The sequence below is a fragment of the Penicillium mononematosum genome (assembly GCF_028829835.1).
Source record: "Penicillium mononematosum strain IBT 11891 chromosome Unknown utg000003l:1.0-8172316.0:1.0-8177699.0, whole genome shotgun sequence".
In the NCBI taxonomy this organism is placed as follows: domain Eukaryota; kingdom Fungi; phylum Ascomycota; class Eurotiomycetes; order Eurotiales; family Aspergillaceae; genus Penicillium; species Penicillium mononematosum.
Genome location: NW_026643273.1, coordinates 6876805 through 6899638, shown reverse-complemented (window position 1 = coordinate 6899638; position 22834 = coordinate 6876805).

Here is a 22834-nt window from a genome sequence, read left to right as displayed (position 1 = left end):
TAGATTAGACTTTAGTAAATTAATAGTTAACCGATTAGATAAAACTAATAAAGACTATAAATAAGTTATTATTTAAAACCTAGAGATCTTATATAAGTAGCTAATAAACGCTTTTAATATAAGATATAGCTATTTTATTAAAATAGAGATACTAGGAAGTATAGTAATAAAGAAATATTATTAGATAGTTATCTATTTATTCCTTTATATATAATCTAGTAATAGGGTAAAAAGGGGATTAGTATATAGCTTTTTAAAATTACTTTATTACTAGTCCTTTTTATTAATTATAGTTATATAAATAACTCGATTCTACTAGCGGAGTATCTTTTTCTACCCTTTCTCGACTTTTTTATAGACTTTTTAAGCTTTAGCTAGAGTAAGATAATAAAGATTATCTTCAAAGGTTTTATAATATATTTATATAACTTAATTAGCGAGAAAAGGGCGGGCTTTTTATAAGATATTTATATTAATATATTAGATATAAATTATATTCTTTATATCTAAGAAAATAGTCTTAATAGTAATTATTAAAACTCCCTTTTTATTAGTAAAGATTACCTATAGGGATATAAAACTAAAAGATTTATAAGTTTTTATAAGATAGGTAAGTATTATTTTATATAAATTATCCTTTTTGTTCTATATAAAGGTAAAGCTAATATAGAAGGTTATTCTAGTAGTAGTAAAACCTATACTATTAAATAATAGAAGACTATAATAGTTAGTTTTATATATATAGTCTATAAAGATAATCTAAGGATTTATTTAAAGTATTATAATATTTATTTTATATATATAAAATAAGCTAGATATATAAGACTTATTATCTAGCTTATATTTAAAGATCTAGTTACTATCTTTAGGGAGTTTATTTAATAAGGCCTAAAAGGGTATATAGCTAGCTAGGAATTCCTAATTTAGCTTCTAATAGATATTATAGATATCCTAGGGAATAAAGATAGTATTAGGATTAGTTTTATAAAGCTTAGTTATAATTTAATATATTATATAGCCTTACTAGACTATATTATTAATCTCTTCCCTCTTCTAGCTAAATTTAAAAGCCCGCTAACTAAAATAGGTTAATACTACCGAATAGGGATAATTATATATAAGATCTTTAAATATAAAGTATTAAAGGTTAGTATATAGATCTAAATAAAGCTCTATTTTAAAGGGATATTTTTATATATAGATATTTATCTTCCGCTTCTTTATCTAAAGTGTTAGATTCGATAGAGGCCTATAGCCGCGGTTATAAATAAGCTAGTATATTTTTTTAATCTCTTTCTTTATAAATTTAGAGCGGCGGTTTACTATTATATAGCTATATAGTCGTATAAAGATATTTATAGCCTCGACTCCTTTTTTAAATATATAGTATTACTAGTTTAATAAGGGTAGTAGAGATATATAGACTAGCTTAGCGAGTATTTTAGCGTTTAGTTTAAAGCTTAGTAAAGTACTTAGCTCGGTAATTAGCTAGATATACGATTAGATATTTAGTATTATATATAAAGACTTAGAAATAATCTTAGAATCCGATTTAGGGTCTAAATCGGATAATTTGAGGTATAATAGGCCTAGAGAGGCTATTTTAGTAGTATAAATAATATAAAAAAAAATTAAAACTAATAGATTTAGTATAAATTCTAATAGAAAATAGGTTAGAAGAAGGTAGGTTAATATATATAAACTAGAATTATATTATTTACTCGAGTCCTATAATATATAGGACTAAAGTGACTTGTTTTTACTATATATTTTATATAAAAATTATAGGTATCTACTATCGTCCTATAGTATTAGGGGGTAGTTTAATACGAAGGCGGTGTAAAACCTTAAGGGCGGTGAGGAAGGCGGTAGGTAGAACCAGCCATTAAGTTTAGACCGAACAAATTAGGAAGGCGGTGACTGAATTTTTAGGCGGGGGGAGGTGGGGGGGAGGGGGGGGCTCATCTAGGCTAGGGGGGGGTCTCTCTCTATCAATCCCCTTCTAATAATATAGCTATAAAATTCTAATTCCTATATAGCGAACTAATATTTTCTTAGAGATATATATAGCTTCTATTTAGCTACTAAAGCTAGGGCCTATTCTAAATATTTACAGTATTCGTTTAAAGATACTAAAAAGATTAATATATTATTAAAGTAAACTACTATACTTCGCTCTAATATAGGCTATAGTATATTATTAATTACTAATTAGAATATCGTTAATATATTATAGAATTTAAATAGTATAGTAAGCTATTTATATTTACTCTATATAATATTAAAGGCTATTTTTATAATAGCGCTTTCCTCTATTTAGATCTACTAGTAGCCGGCTATAAAATCGATTTTTAATAGGAACCTAATATTACTAATAATATTAAAAAGTTTCTAAATATATAATAGTAGATATCTATTCTTCTCTATAATCTAATTTAGTATCTAATAATTAGTATATATATATACTATTTTTTAGGCTTTTTTATAAATATAACTAGAAAGCCTTATATACTATTAGAGTATTAGATTAAGCCCTTTTTAATAAGCTCTTCAATTTATTATATTTATTTATCGAGTTTTTTAGCTAAAAAAGTATATATATTAATATTTATAAATTTAGCTTTTCCTATCTTAATATTATATATAATATTATATTCTAGTAATAATATAATAAAGAGTTTAGCGCGGAATATAGCTTTATATATTTAAAATATCGCTTATATCTAAAGATTTTTATACTTTAATAGTCTAGAGTATAAAATAGAGATATTATTTAGGGTAGCCTAAATTATAAAAAAGCGCGCTTTTATATTTTATTTATATAAAATATATATAATATATCTTATAGAAATTAGATTAATATAGATATCCTTTTTTTATAATTATATATAAACTAATTATAGGATATATATTATATATTTTATAAATATAGTCTATTAATATTATAATAGATATTTACTAATTAATATATAGGTTTTTATTCTAAAGAAAGTTATATTTTAGGATAATATTATATTTAGTTTTAAATACTTATATTTTAATATAGCCGGTCTATCTATCTAATTTAATAGATAGAATAATAAATCTAGTTATTTCGATATATTTACTATTTATAATAATAACTAATAGTAGTTAGTATCTTAGATTTATAGACCTTTATTATATTATATAACTTTTTAATAATTTAAAGTAAGATAAAGATATTATTTATACTGCTATTAAAGAGTATTTATATATAAACTAGATCTATTAGTTTTAAAAATATCCTTTTTTAATAATATATTAATAAATCGCTTATAATATTTAAAAAGACTAATATTAAATATAGAGACTTTTTATAGTAATAGCAATTAATATATAATATATTATACTATATATAATCGATTTTCTATCCTTATTACTATATAAAAAGCTTTTATATTATATAGTTATATTAATTTTCTATTAGCTTTATATAATAATAATATAAGCCTTTTTATCTTTTTTTAATCTTTTTAATCTTTAATATTTAATATTTAATATTTTTTAGTTAAATAACCGATTTTACTATAGTTATAATATATATATATATTTTTAAGCCCTATTATATAATTATAGTCATAAATTCTATAGTATTAAGATCTAATATAACTACTTTCTATTAGTAATTTACTATCTTATATTTAATAAAAAGGAGTTTAATATTATATATATTTATAAGCTATTCTTTTTCTACTATTTATTAGACTTAAAAGTCTAATTTTATATTAACAATAAAAAGGCAGATAAATAATTATTCTAAAATCCTTATATTAAGATCTATAGCTATTTATTTTAATCTAAGGATATATTTAATAATTAACATATAGCCCTATTTTATACTATTAAATATCTTTTATAGCTATTTTTAATTAATATATTTAATAGATTTATATTAGATTTAGATTTTAAACGCCTTCTAGCTTTCGAAAGGGTCTATATCTTTAATTATTTAGATCTATATATAATTTTTAAATTATTCGCTAATATCTTTTATTAGTTTACTATTAATATAAATAATACTCTTACTATATTGAAAGTATTATATCTAATTAAAGCTATAAATTTATTAAAATACTAGTTATAATCGACTATTTATTTAAAAGTTAGAATAGTTTTAATAGTTTATAAATTATTGAATATAGATTTTTTAATATCTTTATCTATATCGCTAAAATAATTATTACTATACCTAAATTATCGCGGAATTAAAGATATAATTAGTACTACTACTACTAGTACTATAAAGACTATTATAATTAGCGGTATAGATAGCTTATTAACTATAAATATATTTAACTAAACTAGTTCTATTTAATATATTTTTAATACTTTTACCTATTAAACTACTTTATATAATACTAAATATACTAACTATTTTAAATATAGCGGTTTAATATATATATAAATATATTTCTATTTCTTTTATTATAACTATATTTAAGGCCTATTAGACTTCTATAAGAAGCTTTATATAGACTTATTTAGAGTTTTTAGTTATAGATTTAAAGATATTTATATTATTAATTATTTAGATAGTTATTAATAATAGTTTATACTATTTATTATATAGCTATAAAAAGGTAGTCTTTTTAAATTAAAGATATTATCTCTTTAGATATAGATCTATTCTAACTTATTTTATATAGAAAATAAAGGAAATAGGTATATATAGTTTTTTATACTATATTTTTCTTATAGCTAAGTATATATAACTATAATAATTAATAGTAAACCTAATATAGATTTACTACTAGCTAAGTTACCTTTTATAAATAATATTTAGTATATTATTACTTTATCTTTTATTTTTAACTACTACTCTAGATATTCTAGAAAATATAATTATTTCTATAAACTACTCTAGATAATAGGTCTATTAGATTATATATTAGATTTAGATATAAATAGAGAGATATATATATTTATAGTAAGGGTATAGCCTTATTATAAGGGTTAATACTCTTAGATAGCCCTATCTATACTATCTTTAGGCCTCTATAGAAAAAGCCTTTAAACCGATATACTACTAGATATAATTTAAAAGGGATTATATAGTTTATTTTAGACTAGGAGTACTAGATACCTATATATATACTAGTACGGGGACGTAAACTATCTATATTAGTAGTTTCCTAGGTATCTATAGTGACCGAGTACGTACGGTCACGTGGCCACACGTGACTATAAAGGGCTTTATATCTCTCAATATATTAATCGATAAACGCGTATTACCGGAGGTTAACTACTAACTAATCTATATATGTAGGGATAGGGAGGTATCCCTATAATTTAACACTCTATTCTATACTAATCTTATTTATAACTCTTATTAAGAATTTAGATACTTAGGTTATCCTAGCCTTTATAAGATTATCTACCTTTATAGGTAGTAGCCTTCTATATAAGCGGATATTAAAGAAATAGTACGCTTCTACCTGTAAAGATATACAGTATGCAGGTGTATGGCCTGTCAACCGGGTAAGATACAATGGCTATGGGAGGGAACCAATGTATTATCTCTATATGCCAAGACTAATTCTTATTAGAATTCAGGGGGCCTAGGGGGCTCTAGGATTTTTAGGAAAATAGTATACTAAGAAATAGGGCCGATCATATGACGAACCCCGCTCGCTTCGACTATATTATATCTAACATGTTTATATTAGCTAATCCCGTTTTATAATTAAAAGGACCTTTATCCTTTATAATTATCCCCTCTCTCCTAGGAGGATATCCCTATCCGAAATTAGATATAGATCTAGAAATAGGTATTAAGATAATAAAATAATAAAGTATTAAAGAGGAACCGAGAATAGTTCGATAAAAAAGATATATTTAGAATAATATAAAACACTCTAAATAACCTATAATAGGATATCTTTATATACTATAGTCTATATAGATATAGTATTTACTTTATAAATTTAAATCTTTAATCACCCTTTTAATTTCTAGTATACCCCTAGTTTAATATAAGATTTAACTAAAATTAAAATACTTTTAGTATATATAATACCTTTATATAGCTATTAACTAGTAAGATACTAGAGATACTAACGAACTATTCTTAATTAAGTATATTATTAGTACCGAAAATTCTAAAAAGTATTAATAGTATATTAGTTAGTATATATATTATAAACGTCCTATAAATAATATATAAAAGGATACTTATAATTTAGTAGCGATCTTTAATTAAGCTGTTAAGTATTATAATAACGATAATAGGTACTATATATAGGATAATAAATATCTCGAAACTATTAATAAAGAAGTTATAAACCTACTAAAAGACTTTATTATTATATACTATATATATAAATCTATATATAGCCTATCTAATAAGACTAAAATAGATAAAAGTAAAGTAAGTAAGACCTTTTTATAGAGGATTTAGTCTTAATCTACTAACTTTTTATTAGCTTATCTCTATCGCCTATTATTAATTTATAGAGGGTTATTAATAAATATATCTAAACCCTCTTTTATATCCCTATCTTAATATAATATAAATAAAATAGTACTATTATCTTACCGAATTAGGGTAGCGTTTTTAGTTTAAAAATAAAGGATTTATTTTATAGATATAAATAAAATTCGACCTACTATATTTAATAAAGGATACCTATTTTATATATTTTAATCCTATAGTTTCTAGCGGTAGTACTATTTAGTAAATTACTAATATATAAAAAGAGGATTTCCTAGTTCCTCTATATAAATTATAACTAGTAAAAGATCGAATTAGTAGTATTTTAGTATTTAAATAGTATCTCTTTTAGTTTAATAATTTTAATAGGAATAGTAGGTATAAGTTTATTTTAATTATATCTCGATTATAGCTTCCGTTTTAATAGAATCCTAATTTTAGCTATATTATATAGATAATCTAGGTTTATTTATCTTCTTTTTTTATAGAGGTTTTCTTTATCTTTATATCTTTATATCTCTTACTTCTCTATACTATTTTATTCCTAATTCGAACCCTATTCGCTATCGAAAATACCTTTTATTAAAAGCTCTCTATATAAGCTTCGACGTCCTATTCTATATATATATATTTAGTATATAATATATCTAAAAGTCTTTATATATAATTAGACTAAAGATAGTCTTACCTTTTTAGAGCCCTTTATTACCTATTATTTTACTAAGACCTATAATAGGAAGAATTACTAATATTATAATAAGCTTTATAAGTTTTATAAGATAGTATATCGATAGGATCGTTTCTATCCCTTTTTATTAGTGATTTATACTAATAATATTTAGATCTCTAAAAGGATCGAAGGAAACTATTATAAACTCTTTACTTACTTATCTTAAGCTTATAAATTTTAGACTAATTCTAATAATAAGTATAATATTATTCTTAGGATAAGTATAGATATTTAAAGTAATAATATTAATTTATTATTACTTTATAACTTTATTGAGAGTATTATAGTTTATATTTAGTATCTTATAGCTAGCTTCGATAACTTTATTAAGAATTATCGATATACCTATTTATTTCCTAGGATCTATATTTCCTAAATAGGTTTTATCCTTAAATTATAGGTATATCGTTTATAATTCGTTCCGCTAACTTTTTCTAGACTATAAAAAACGCCTATATTAGCTAGGTTTCCGCCTATAGATTATTAGTGATTCCTTTACCTTCTATCGGCGATTTAGCCTATAACTAGAAGAAACTTACTAATAAAGCTAGCTATTATCTATATTTATATATAATTAAAGAGTCGGCCTATAGTTAGTATAGAGGCCTATTCCCTTTATCTCTAAAACTATAGCTATTATAGTTCGGCTATACTTCGCTTATTTTCTAGGATTTCTTTTATATTTTCTTAACTTCCTTTTACTAGATATAGTAAGGTACGACTACTTTAGAGATATAACTATATCTTTCTAAAGCCGATATAGTAGGTATTTAGTAACCTTTTAATCAATTTTACTTTCTTTATATCTTTTTATATTTAGTGATAACTTTTAGTATATTTACTATTATACTTTTAGATACCTATTAGTTATATTCCGATAGCTAGCTATACTATTTAACTAAATAGTATAGTTCGTCTTCGAATCGTTAGTTATTCTTTATCTCTTTAATTTCCTATTTATTATTATCCGCTAGTTTAGATAAAGATAATTATTCTAGTTTACTTTTATACTAATACTATAGTTATAGTAAAGAGATAGGGAATATATTATAAAATCGCTATATATTAGTTAGATAGTAGAAAGCGATATATTTATCTTCCTATATATTCGAGGATTCTAAATAATCTAATCTATTATAATAATAACTTCTTTATTATACCTTCTTTTAGCTATAGATTCTTTATCGAGAGGGCTATAATATTATTTCTTTTAAATATTATTTCTTTTAAATATTATTTCTTTTAAATATTATTTCTTTTAAATATTATTTCTTTTAAATATCATTTCTTTATAGCGTTTATTATAATAACCTATTTATATTTCGGTTACTTTTCGCTATATTTTCTATAGCTTTTTATAAAGCTCTAAAAGCTTTTTAACTTATAATACTACTATCGGTACCTCTTTCTCTATACTACTACTTTTAGCGTATATTTAAAAGTTAGGATTAAAGCCTAATAGGGCCTAAAATAGTAATATTCTAATTATAGTATTAACTATATTATTATATATAAATTTAGTAATCTATAGGAGTATAGGCTATATCTTTTACTATTTATTAATAAAGTATTAGAGATAGTATTCGAGTATTTAATTTATTCTTTTTATTTAACTATCGGTTTAAAAGTAAAATACTATTAAATATCTTAGTTTTATTTAAGATATATAATATAATTTCGACTAAAATCTACTTATAAAAACAGATCTTTAATTAGATATAATACTATTTAAAGGTCTAAATCTTAGTTCGATATTATAATAGAAAAGCTTAGCTAATTTTAAAGTATCTATTATTATTAAAACTAGGAAAAAGAGATATTATTTTAAAAAATAGTCTATAATTATTAGAATAGTATCTACTATCTTTCCTTTCTAGATTAATTAAGATAATCCTATACTAAAGTCTATAAATAATTTAGCGAAAGGCTATAATAGAATTAGTAATAATTCGAGCTTATTAAAAGAGCGATATTTTAATATCTAAATAATTTAATAAATTATATAGGATTTAATATATCTCTATATATCTATTTAGAGATTTATCTAATAGTATTCTTTATAAAGAAGCTCTTTAGTCCTTACTCTATTAAAATAGCTAGTAGTAGGATTATTATAATATATTTATATTAAAAACTTTATATAAAAGCCCTTTTTTTTAGATATATATAAACGTTTTTAATACTATAATAATTCTAAAATATCTACTAACTAGCCTTTACTACTAGGTTTTAAGATCGAAACGTCCCCTCTTTAGCGGATTATCTCTAGATTATCTAATTAGAGTTTTTCTACTTATTTAAAAATATCTATAATATCTATACTAATAAACTAGATTATTACTACTTTAATATCTATAATATTAAATAGAATATTTAATTTATTATATAATTCTCGCTATTTATACTAATTATTTATATCTATATTTATATATTTTACTATTATCTTAATAGGTATATTAGATCTAGACTTTATCTATTTAATCTTTTAATCTAATTCTAATTAGGATTCTAAATTATATTCCTCTAAATTATATTTATAATCTATATCTAGATTTTTTACTTTTATAATACTTTAGATTATTAGAGCTTCTATCTCTCCGATCTCTTTTAGATCTAGGAGTTCTTCGCCTATAATTTATTAATAAATTAGGGTTATTAATTCCTTTTTTATAATTACTCGCTTAGAGTTTAGAATTCTAAAAAGCCTATCTATAAGATTTATCTTTCTAAGCCTATATTCTATAATAAAATTAAAAGGTATAAGAAATATATACTAATATATCTATCGGCTATTAAACTTTTATTATATTATAAAGATATATAAATTAGTATAATTAGATAAGAATTTAATAGGATATTTACTACTATTTAAATAGTATCTTTAGTATTAGAAGGAATAAATAATAGCGAATAGCTCTTAATCTAATATTATATAGTTAAGTTCTAAATCTAAGAACTTTCTAGACTAAAACGCGATTAGATACTATCGTTTTTTATTATCTAGTTATAAAAGTACTCCTACTATTTCTTAATTTAATATATCTATCTTAAATCTAATATATTTCTCTAGATTAAAATAATATAATAGTACTATTAATTAGAAAGCCTACTTTAGATATTAAAATACTACCGATTTAGTATTATTAAATAATATTTTATCTAGTTTCTTCCTATTTTTACTCCCTTTTATTATAGATATAAAAGATAGAGATATCTAAGAATACCTTTTAATAAAATAGAATCTTAAAAAGATTTAAATATTATAATAGCTCTTTAGCTATTTCTATTCTTAGATTATATAGATATAGTCTTAGTCTATTCTTACCCCTAAACTATCTATAATAAACCCTAAGAACTCTACTTTCTTTTAATAAAATATATATTTTAAAGATTTAATATAGAGTTTAGCCTTTTATAACCTTTTAAAGATCTAATAAAGCGCTATTATATAAGATTCTCTATCTTTAGTAAAAATAAGGATATTATCTAGATATATTATATAAATAATATCGACTAGCTTTACTAGTATTATATAGATATAACTTTAGAATGTCGCTAATATATTTAATAGACTAAAAGATATAACTATATATTCGAAATAGCTATATTTTATTCTAAAAGCCGTTTTCTATTTATTATCTTTTTATAGGCGAATCTAGTAATAAACGTCTTTAATATCGATTTTACTAAAATACTTTATTTTTAAAAGATAGTTATAAATCTCTAAAATAAAAGGTAATAGATAGTAATTCTTAATCGAAATATAGTTAAGATCTTAATAATCTATATATAAATATAGACCTCTATCTTTCTTTAAAATAAATAGGATTAATACTCTTACTAGGCTCTTTAATAGTCGAATCCTCCTTTTTTTTTAATATTATTAATAAAATAAGTTTATAATTCTTTAAACTCTATTTATAAAAGAGGATAAATCGGACTATAAAATAGAGTTTTACTTTCTTTAAATTTAATAGTATAATTAAATCTCTTTATCTTTAATAGTATATTAGCCTTTTTATAATCGAATATATTAAGATACTTTTCTAATTTAGAAAGGATTCGGTCCTAATCTAGTTTAGATTCGCCTATACTTTTATAGATAGCTATACTTTTTCTAATATTTTTATTAGAGTATAGATAATAGCGGCGTTTCTAGATTATTTTATAAATTTATAAGGTTTTTAAAGCTTAAAGTCTTTAACTCTAAACTACTATTTATTAATATTAGAATATAAGATAATATTAAACTTATTAATAAAGATCCTAAATAAAAGGATAACGTATTTCACAAGCGAGCTGCGCACCCCACCCAAAACGCGTCCGTAAATTAGCACTTAGTTAATTCAACCACCCACTATGCCACCAACTCGCTCTCAATCCTCTAAAGATTTAATAGAGAGAGGGTAGGATCTTATTAGCTATCTAGGCTTTTAAGAATAAAGAAATCAGCGCTATTCGCGAAGTAGCGCGCTATTTCAAAGTGCCCGAATCAACCCTCCGGACATATCTTTATAGGACCACTTCTCGCGCGAATTATCGCGCTAATTTATATAAACTAATAGAAATTAAAGAGGAATCTCTTAAAAAATAGATTCTCTCTATAGATTCTCGAGGATTAGCTCCCCGGCTATCTATAGTATGAGAAATAGCGAATCTTCTTCTTAAAAAGCGCGGAACTACCCTAGTTCTTTCAGTCGGCGAAAATTAGATAACGAACTATATAAAACGATATCCTCTTCTATCCTCTTAGTTTTTAAAACGGTATAACTATAAGCGTACGAAATACGAAGACCCGAAGGTTATTATAGAGTGGTTTAATCTTATTTAAAAAACTATCTTATAATTCGGGATCGACCCGGACGACGTTTATAACTTTAATAAGACTGGTTTTATGATAGGATTAATAGCGACTATAAAGGTAATTATAAGAAATAAATACTATAGTCGGCGAGTACTTATATAACCTAGAAATTATAAATAGGTGACTATTATTAATTATATAAATACTACTAGCTAGGCTCTTCCGCTATATATGATTTTTAAAGGTAAAGTCTTTATTAAATCCTAGTTCGATAGCCTTCCTTCTAACTAGCGTTTTAAAGTTAGTCCTAATAGCTAGACTACTAATAAAATTAGGATTCGTTAGCTTAAAAAGCTCTTTATTCCTACTATTTCTTTATATATAAAGGGGGTATATCGACTTTTAATACTTAATAGCTATAGAAGTTATTTAACCCTAAGATTTAATAAAATTTATAAAGAGAATAAGATTATACTAATCTATATACCTCTGTATTCCTCTTACCTTTTATAGCCTTTAGATATAGGCTATTTTATGGTATTAAAACGAGCCTATAGCCGGCTAGTTAAATTTCGAATATAGTATAGATCGAATTATATTAATAAACTAGATTTTCTTAAAGTATACCCTATTATATAAATAGAAGCCTTTAAATCTAAGACTATTAAAAATAGCTTTTAATCTACTAGTTTAATCCCTTTTATACCGGAGAGAGTGATTTCGAAGTTTAATATCCGGCTTACTACCCCTACCCCCCTTTCTAGCCGGGGTAGTGATTAGGATCCGAAAACGCCCTTAAACTATATATAATTGTAAAAATAAGCTTTATCAATCAAAGTATTACTTTATATAAGATTAAAAAGCCCCCCGAGCCCGCTCAATTCCGCTATAAACTAGGTTTTAAAAGCCTACTAGATCACGATATAATCCGCTATACTACTAGAGAGAGAAGTGAGCGATTTACACACTAAAAATAAGAAGAAGAAGTAAAAGCGTACTAGATCTAGAAGGTAGATACCGGCGGAAGAAGGCCTCTTAGTTTAAGAAGTATCTATATTAATTATACAGCCGGTAGAAGTAGTTAAAACACCAATCCCCCCCCGGCTAAGAAGGCCTTCGCCACCTTTACAGCTAAGAACTAGGGCTTTACCAACATACGGGCTATATAAAAATCGGGGTCATAGGAGAGATGCATATCCAGATAGATGATGTTTTTTTTAAAATTTAATTTAATAGCGTTTTGGTTGAGATAAATGCATTTGAAATTAGTAGGTTGGGTGGGGTGCGCAGCTCGCTTGTGTGCGCAGCTCGCTTGTGAAATACGTTAGGGCTCTTTCTAAGTCTTAAGTCCTTATCTATACTAATATAAGCTTGTTTTACTACTTTTATAGTACTTTAGGAGTCTTTTATTATAAATAGTATCTAAAATACTTTATAGATATAAAGTTAGTCTAAAATAACGCTTTTTATTAAAGAAGATAAAAAGGATATAGCTAGTAGTTTTATTTTATAAAACGGACTTTTTGCTAACTATATTATATTCTATATTAGTATCTAAATCTATATATATTTTGCTACTATTTTTAAAAATAATTAGTATATAGTGGCGTATTATAGTCCCGATTAGTAGGTATTAAACTAGTATATTAGGATTTACTCTAACTCTTTAACTTTTCCTAACTATCTCGATTAGTTTACTTTTAGCGTTTAGATTAGAGTGTCTTTCTATAGATATTTATTTATTTAGTAATTCTTATCTTATTAGATAAAGTAAGCGTTTTCTAGTATTAAAGTAGTACCGTTTCCTTTTTTATTAGATATAATAATATTTACTAAATTTTATAATTTTCTTTAATATATAAAGGATTTATATCTTTAACTTCTATCTTTAAATTAGCCTCTTTCTTTAAGCTATCCTCGCTTTCTATCTTTTAGTATATCGATATAAAAGTAATCCGATATTAAACTATAGTAGTTTCTTTACCTATATTTATCCTAATATTAGATATAGGATTCTTTCCTCTTTTAATATATAAAATAGATATAATAGAGGGTAAATACTAGCTCTAATATTTCGTTTTAAATAGTAGATAATATATTATTACTAGTAGTAATTATAATATCTTAAAAGGGTTTCTATAGCTTTATAAATAGTATTTAGGCCTTTTACTTTTTATTCTAGTTTAATAAATAATTCTTTAGCGATTTAAGATAGGTTTCGAAATTATAAAGATCTTAAAATAGTCTTATTATTATTTCCTAGTATTTAATAAAGATATCGGTTATAATATTATATAAATTTTAAAAAAGTATTTTTATCTATTTTTAGAATACCTTTTAGTTCGATATATCTTTAAAGTATTTTTATTTATAAATTACCTACTTTTCTTTATATATTATATAGAGATAGTTAGTAGCTATAAAGATCTTCTAAATTCCTAAAATATATTTTTTTAGGGCTTTTTTAAAAAGTATATCGAGATTATTTAGCTAGTTTTCTCTCTATTTAATACTAAAATCCTCTTCGAATTTTCTAATATCTTATTTAATCTCTCCTTTTTAGTTTAGTTTACTCTCTAAAGATAATTTATAGTTAGGTCGGGAGCGTCTTATAGGCCTTCTAAAGGTTTAAAGTTTTTCTTTATTCTTTATAACTAGTTTTTAGACTATAAAAAGGCGCTTTTATAGGGCTATTCTAGCTTTATACTCTATAGTTTAGGCTTTAAAGTTCCGGATTATTTTATTAATAAGCTAGGTATTCTCTTTAAGTAATTTATTACTTTATTTAATAGAGGCCTTTTAGGTTTAGATCTCTCTTTATTCTTTAATTTATAAAAGCGTCTCTAATTCGTTACCGATTTAGGTAGGTTATTTAGTCGCTTCGGTATTATTTCGCGAGCTATTATAGGTTATTAAAGGGGCTATTATATCTTAAATAGTTAAAGAAGAAGAATTACAATTATAAAGATATATAGTATATAGGTATATAGCCTATTAACCGGGTAAGATATAATAGCTATAAGAGGGAACTAATATATTATCTCTATATACTAAAACTAATTCTTATTAGAATTTAGGGGGGCCTAGGGGGGCTCTAGGATTTTTAGGAAAACAGTATACTAAGAAATAGGGCCGATCATATGACGAACCCCGCTCGCTTCGACCACGTCATATCTAACACGCTTATGTCAGCTGACCCCGTTTTATAATTGAAAGGACCTTTATCCTTTACACTACCCTAATTACTAGGTTTCCTAAGGTATATATACTAGTTTAGAGCGCGAAACTGTTTAATATATAGTAATAAAAAAAATAAGTAGCTCTTTAAATATTAGAGAATCGATTTAATTAGTCGTCTACCGACTATATCTAATAGTAACCGCTAGATTATTATAGTAATCGACTATACTATAGGTTAGCTAGTAGTATATATAGTTCTAGATACTATAGAGAAGGCTTTAGTATAGTTCTTATATTATAATATCTATATATACTATAGTATATTTATAAAACTAATATTAGATATGTTGGTATAATAGTGTATATATAGTTTAGTAAGGCATACTATGGAGGGAAGAAAAACTATATTTATCTTATCGGTACTATCTTAGGTTACCCTAGATAGATACTATATGGTAAGATTAATAACATAGAGAACCTCCTAGTATAATAGTGAGATAATAAAGATATTATAAAGATATCATAGATTATCTCAGATTTGCCTCCTAAAAGGAGTTATAAAAATATGCCTGACTTCTATCTCTAATATAATATAACTAACTTCTTAATTTATTCTAATCTCTATTATAACCCTACTTCCTATTTAGGATAAGTATAACCCTACTAATATATCTTATATAATCCTATTATATAAGATTATATAAGATAGGATCCTTTTAATAAGTTATAGTATATATTAGACTATAATATATTATCTACTAAATTGTTTATAGGTTATAAGCCTAGCTAGTAACCTATTTCTTATTTAGGAAATATAGGTATACATTTCCTATTAAAGAAAGACCGAGACTTTACCGATTTATTTCCGAATTATCTCTAATACTTATATACTACTATAGTATATTACTATAGATAGTATATAAATATTATATACTATATCCTAATATAGTATATATACTTAAAGCATTATATACTATTAATAGTATATAGTATTACTCTAATATTATATCTCTCTATAGCCTTACTAAAGAAGATATATCTCCCTAAATTAAAAGGATCGGAGAATTATATTATCTAGTCTATTAGGGTAAAAGCTACCCTAATAAAAGATAATTTATATACTTTTATAGAAAGCCCTTCTATAAGAGTAAAGAATAATAAAGCTATATCTATTTTAAAGCTTTATTATAATAATAGACTACTACTATATCTTAAAGATATAGAAAGTATTTATAAAGCCTAGCTATATTTTAAAGCCCTATATAATCCTAAAGGGTTTACTACTAAATATTTAACCCTAAAAGATTTCTTTAATACTATATTAAGTGATTTTAACTTAATAGAAGAGTATCTTAATAGGGTTAAAATACTAGTAGATAACCTTAAAGAAAAGGGTATAGACCTATCTAATTAGGTAGTTATAGCCCAAGTCCTAAATAGTTTTAATAAAGACTATAATAGGTTTATTTAAAATATAATCTAATTATTAAGAAATAACCCTAATATATATACTATTAAATCTCTATTTTCTAGCTTAATTAATAAAGCTAGAGGTAGAGAATCTTATACTTATAAAGGAAGTTATTATATAAATATTATAATACTTAAATATAAATATTAAAGGTCGTATAAAAGTAAGCCCTTTAAAGGAAAATATTATTAGTACTATAAAGTTATTAGTTATAATACTAATAACTATTAGCTATTATTTCCTAATCTAGTATTTAAAGGCTAGAAGCCTAAAGGTAAAAAGGCTAAAAAAGCTATTAAACTACCTATTTTAGCTACTAAAGAGTCTTATATAGCTAAATTAGCTAATAAAGCTAATAGCCCTAAATATACTAATTAAGCTAAAATAAATAATTATATTATATCTAATATAGTAGATATACCTAAATCTACTATTAAAGATATTAATATACTAGATCTAGTTAATAAACTAGATAAAAATCTATATACTAGTATTAAAAATCAGCCTTTTAAAGAAGCTAATAATTAACTACTAGATATAAATATAAAAAGGTATATCCTTTTTTAATATATAGTACTATATTAAATACTAAAGAACCGCTAGATAATATAGGATTAAATCCTATAGGTAAAAAAGTAGACTTTATTTTTAATAGTACTACTACTATTAGTACTATATATAAATTAGAATACTATTCTTATTATAAACCTACTACTACTTTAGTAAGATAGGGTAAGGCTAATATAACTAAAGCAATTTATAAAGGTAATATATATATAAAATCTAATACTAGTTATATATACTTATTAAAAGATATATATTATATACCTAATTTAGGTATAAATTTAATAAGTATTTACTAGTTATATGATTTAATAGCTTTATTTATAAAAAGTAAAGCCTATTTATATATACTATTAAAGAAAATAGTTACTATTAGTAATAAAAAGGATAACCTCTACTATATAAATACTACTATATTAAAGAAAACTATTAATACTAAAGTAAATACTAAGACTAATTACCTTAGTATAACTACTAAAAGTGATAATAGTTATATTTTAGATAAAACTATTAAAAATAGTATTATTAATACTATTAAATTATAGTATATAAGATTAGGGTATATTAATATATAGATCCTAAAAATACTCCTATTAAAACTCCTAAGGATAAAAATATCTCTAGAAGTAATTAAGGCTTTTCTTAAAGAAAAATATAAGGTATACCTATTATCTAAAGATAATAGAAATATCTATAGGAAGTTAGATAATCCTACTAAATATAAAATCTTAGATAGGATATATAATAATTTAGATAGACCTTTACTATCTACCTATAATAAATATAGGTATTATATCACCTTTTTAGATAAAAAATCCTAATATTTATAGATAACCTTACTATATAATAAAGATAATACTTATAAAGTATTTAAAAACTATAAAGCCTTAATAGAAAATACTACTAATAGGAGAGATTAAAAAACTCTTTACTAGTAAAGAGTATATAAATAAGTAATTTAAATTAGCCCTAACTAAATATAGTATTAATAATATAACTACTCTTAGTTATACTAAAGAGTCTAATAGGCTAATAGAAAGAATAAATCTTACTCTATTTAATAGGGTAAGAGTATTACTTATATAATTAAAAGGCCCTAGCTATTTATAAGGAGAAGTATTATAGGCTACTACCTATATTTATAATAAGTCTTTATATAAAGTATTAAGATATAAAACACTCTTTAAAGTGTTTTATAATAAAAGACCTAATATATATAATATTAAGGTCTAAGGCTCTTTAGCCTATTATTATATAAATAAATATAAAACTAAGCTATCTTTTAGAAAGGAAGAAGCTATAGTTATAGACTATAGTAATTATAAATACTATAAGCTATAGGACTATAAAAGGTAAAAAAGTCTATAGTCTAGGGATATTATAATATATAAAAATAAATTTCTAGAGAGACTATTTAGAAATATATATCCTTATTATAAAAATAGTCCTTATAAAGAAACTAAGCTTATAAGCTTAAAGAAAGTTAATATAGATCCTATATCTATATCTCCTAATAAGGAAGATAATAAAGTATTAACTAGAGGAAAGAACTCTAGAAGAATTACTACTAATCCTAACTATAAGATAGAAGTATAAATACCTAAATTATATACTATAAAAGATACTATATTAACTAACTATATTAGCTCGATTAAGACTAATATAGATAGTAGGTTCTTATTAACTACTTTAATACTAATAGAATTAAATAGCTATTAAAAAGCTATTAATAGTCTAGAAAAGGACGAATAGTTAAAGGCTTACTACATTAAAGTAGAAGAATTAGAAAAATAAGGAATCTATAAAATAATAAATATATTATTTAATATAAACCCTATTAAAAGTAAATAGGTTTTTAAAAAGAAACCTATAAATAATCCTAATCCGGATAAGGATTATATAACTAGGGGATTAATATAGAGACCCCCCCCCCCAGCCTAGATCGACCCCCCCCCTGCCTGAAAATTCAGTACCGCCTTCCTAATCGGGTGCGACCCTGGATTCTGCCATACTTTCTGCCGGTGCAGAGTTTTCTGCCATTTTTTCTGCTACCACTATATGAATTCTGGTTTACATAGTAAAAAAGCATGCATTTTGATCAGAAAAAATCGTACATTTTCATTAATTTAAGCATTTATATACTCATATAGGTTGAATATGCTTCTTATATAGGTCCCCGCGCGCGGTTTCCACGTCCTCGACCGCGTCCTCGACCACGTCCCTATTTTCCAGTCTCGGTGTCACCACTACTAGTTTTACCACTGTTTATTCCACGTCCCCTTCCCTATTCCCGCGGCTATCCTCGTCCTCGGCCTCGTCCCCGTCCTCGGCTCTCCTCCTATAACGAAGGATCTCGGTATATAGAACGATCTTAGGTTAATAGATCCGGGGAAGACTGCGGTTATTAGGTGCTACTAGCCTAGGTACTACTAGCCTAGGTGCTAAAATTTCTAGCTCCCTATAGACGTCCTCGTCGTCGAACCTAGAGGGGATCTTAGAGTAAAAGTAATAGATTGATAGGAGAGGCGTTAGTAATACTATATAGATACTAATACTAGTAGTAAAGGTCTGGTTTAAAAGATCTCTTATCCTATTCGTACTACTAGAGTATATATATATATAGGAATCCGGCAGTTTCTTTTCGAATTATAAATATATAAAGGGGGAATTTATAGCTTACCTTCTTCTCTCTCGGGTAGATACTATCTATAAATATCTATTATAAGCTAGATTGCCTATATTAAGATCCGGGTATAAAGTAGCTTATAAAGTAGTAGAATAAATATTAATCGAAGGGTCTTCTAGTTCTTAATCCTATATTATACCTTAGCGAATTGAAGCTCGACTAACTAGGTAAAACTAGTAAGGACTATAAGTAAGTTATTATTCGAAACCTAGAGACTTTACTTAAATAGCTAATACGCACTCTCTATATAGGATATAGCGATCTTATTAAGGTAAAGATACTATAATATATAGTAATAAAGAAACCTCTCTAGGTAGTTATCTATCTATTCCTTTTATATATAGTCTAGTAATAGGGTAAATAGGGGATCTATATATCGCTCTTTAAAAGTGATCTATTACCGGTCTTTTTCTTTAACTATAAGAGTATATATAATATAGTTCTACTAGCGGAGCATTTTCTTCTAACCCTCCTCGGCTTTTTTATAGTCTTCCTAGGCTTTAGCGGTAGTAAGGCGCGTATAGAGGTCCTATCCAAGGGCTTCTCGACGGTCTCGATATACTTACATAACTTGATCGGCGAGAAGGGGGCGGGCTTTCTTTAAGATGTTTATATTAATATATTAGATATAAATTATATTCTTTATATCTAGGAAAATAGTCTTAATAGTATTTATTAAGGCTCCCTCTTTATTAGTAAGGATTGTATATAGGGGTATAAGGCTAAGAGATTTATAAGCTTCGGTAAGGTAGGTAAGTATTACCTAGTAATCCTATAAGGTATTAGTATTAGATAGTAGGGAGGGGATAATATTAGGATCTATAAGGCTATACTTACCTCGTATAAATTATCCTTTTCGTCTTATATAAAGGTAAAGCTAATATAGAAGGTTATTCCGGTAGTAGCAAACCTAATAATATTAAGTAATAGAAGACTATAATAGTTAGTCTTATATATATAGTCTATAGAGATAACCTAAAGGTTTATTCGAAGTATTATAACGCTTATTTTATATATATAAAATAAGCTAGATATATAAGACTTATTATCTAGCTTATACTTAAAGATCTAGCTACTATCCTTAGAGAGTCCTATTAATAATACCTAAAGGGGTATACGGCTAGCGAGGAATTCCTAGTTTAACTTTTAATAGGTATTATAGATATCCTAGGGGATAAGGATTATATCAGGATTAGTTTTATATAGCTTAGTTATGATTTAATATATTATACGGCCTTACTAGACCGTATTTTCGATCTTACCCTTCTTTTAGCTAAGCTCGAGAGCCTATTAAATAGGGTAGGTTAATACCGGTGAATAGGGGTAATTATATATAGGATCCTTAAGTATAAGGTACTAAACGTTAGTCTATAGGTCTAGGCGAAGCGCTATTTTAAAGAGATATTCCTATATATAGGTAGTTATCTTCCGCTTCTTTACTAGAGGATCCGGTAGTGATTATAGAGTATTCGATGATAATTATAGAGCATTTAATAGTAATTGCGGAGTATTCGATAGAAGCTTATAGCTATAGTTATAAATTAGCTAAATCGTCTTCTTAACTCCCTTCTTTATAAATTTTAACCGGCGATATATTACTATATAGCTATATAGGCGTATAAAGGTATTTATAGCCTCGACCCCTTCCTTAGGTATAGGAAATTACTAGGGTAGCGGGAGAAGTGGGAATATAAATGTCTCGGTGATTAGCTAGGTATACGACTAGGTGCTTAGTATTGTGGGTAGAGACTTAGGGACGATCTTAAGGGTCCGAATCCGATGATTCGAGGTATGATAGGCCTAAAGAGGCTATTTCGATAGCTAGAATGATAAAAAAAGCGTTTAAAACTAATAGATTTGATATAGATATAGATAGAAAAATAGGTTGGAAGAAAGTAGGTTAATATATATAAACTAGAATTGTATTATTAGATTGTTTACTACTCGAGTCCTACAATATATATAAGACTAAAATGACTTGTTTTTACTATATGTTTTGTATACAAATTGTAGGTATCTACTATCGTCCTATAGTGTTTGGGGGTAGTTTAACACGAAGGCGGTGTAAAACCTCGAAGGCGGTGAGGAAGGCGGTAGGCAGATACAGGTGTTGAGGTAGTGTCGTATCAGATTAGGAAGGCGGTGACTGAATTTTCAGGCAAGGGGGGGGGCGATCTAGGCTGGGGGGGGGGTCCCTATATTAATCCCCTATAACTAATAGTAATAAAATTATTAGATATAAAGCTAGGTAGATAATTTAAGGATTTTACTAAAAACTAGAGATTAATTTTTTAGAGACCTTTTCTACTATATATAGAACTAAGTCCTAGTATCTATTATTAATAATAGCTACTAATAAAGGCTAGTATATACTATAATATAATATTAAAAATACCTTTATATATACTAATATAGATACCGATATATATACTATCCTATCTATAGAAGTATATAAAGATAACCCTAAAAAGTGCTATTATTTAAAGAAAGCACTATATAGTCTAAAATAGAGCCCTAGACTTTAGTATAAATATCTATCTAAAATATTAGTTAAATTTAACTTTAGAGTATTCCCCTATAATAAGGGTATTTATATAAACTCTAAAGATTAGTATATACTTATATATTATATTAATAATATATTAGTTATATATAAAGATTTAGGCTATATAAGAAATATAGTAGCTAAAATTAGCTACTATATAAAGATAGAAGAAATTAGTATAGTATCGATATTCTTAGGTAATAATATTAAAATCAATTACTAGATAAAAATATTATATATAGACTAAAAGGGTTATATAGAGAAACTATTAAATAAGTTCTCTATATTAAATAATCCTAGTTATAAGCCTATTAAAATTCTTGGAGGTTATAGGGAAAATAGGAATGGAAGGCCCTTTTTAAATAAAAATGATAAAGTAAAAGATGTAAAATAGGAAGAAGTA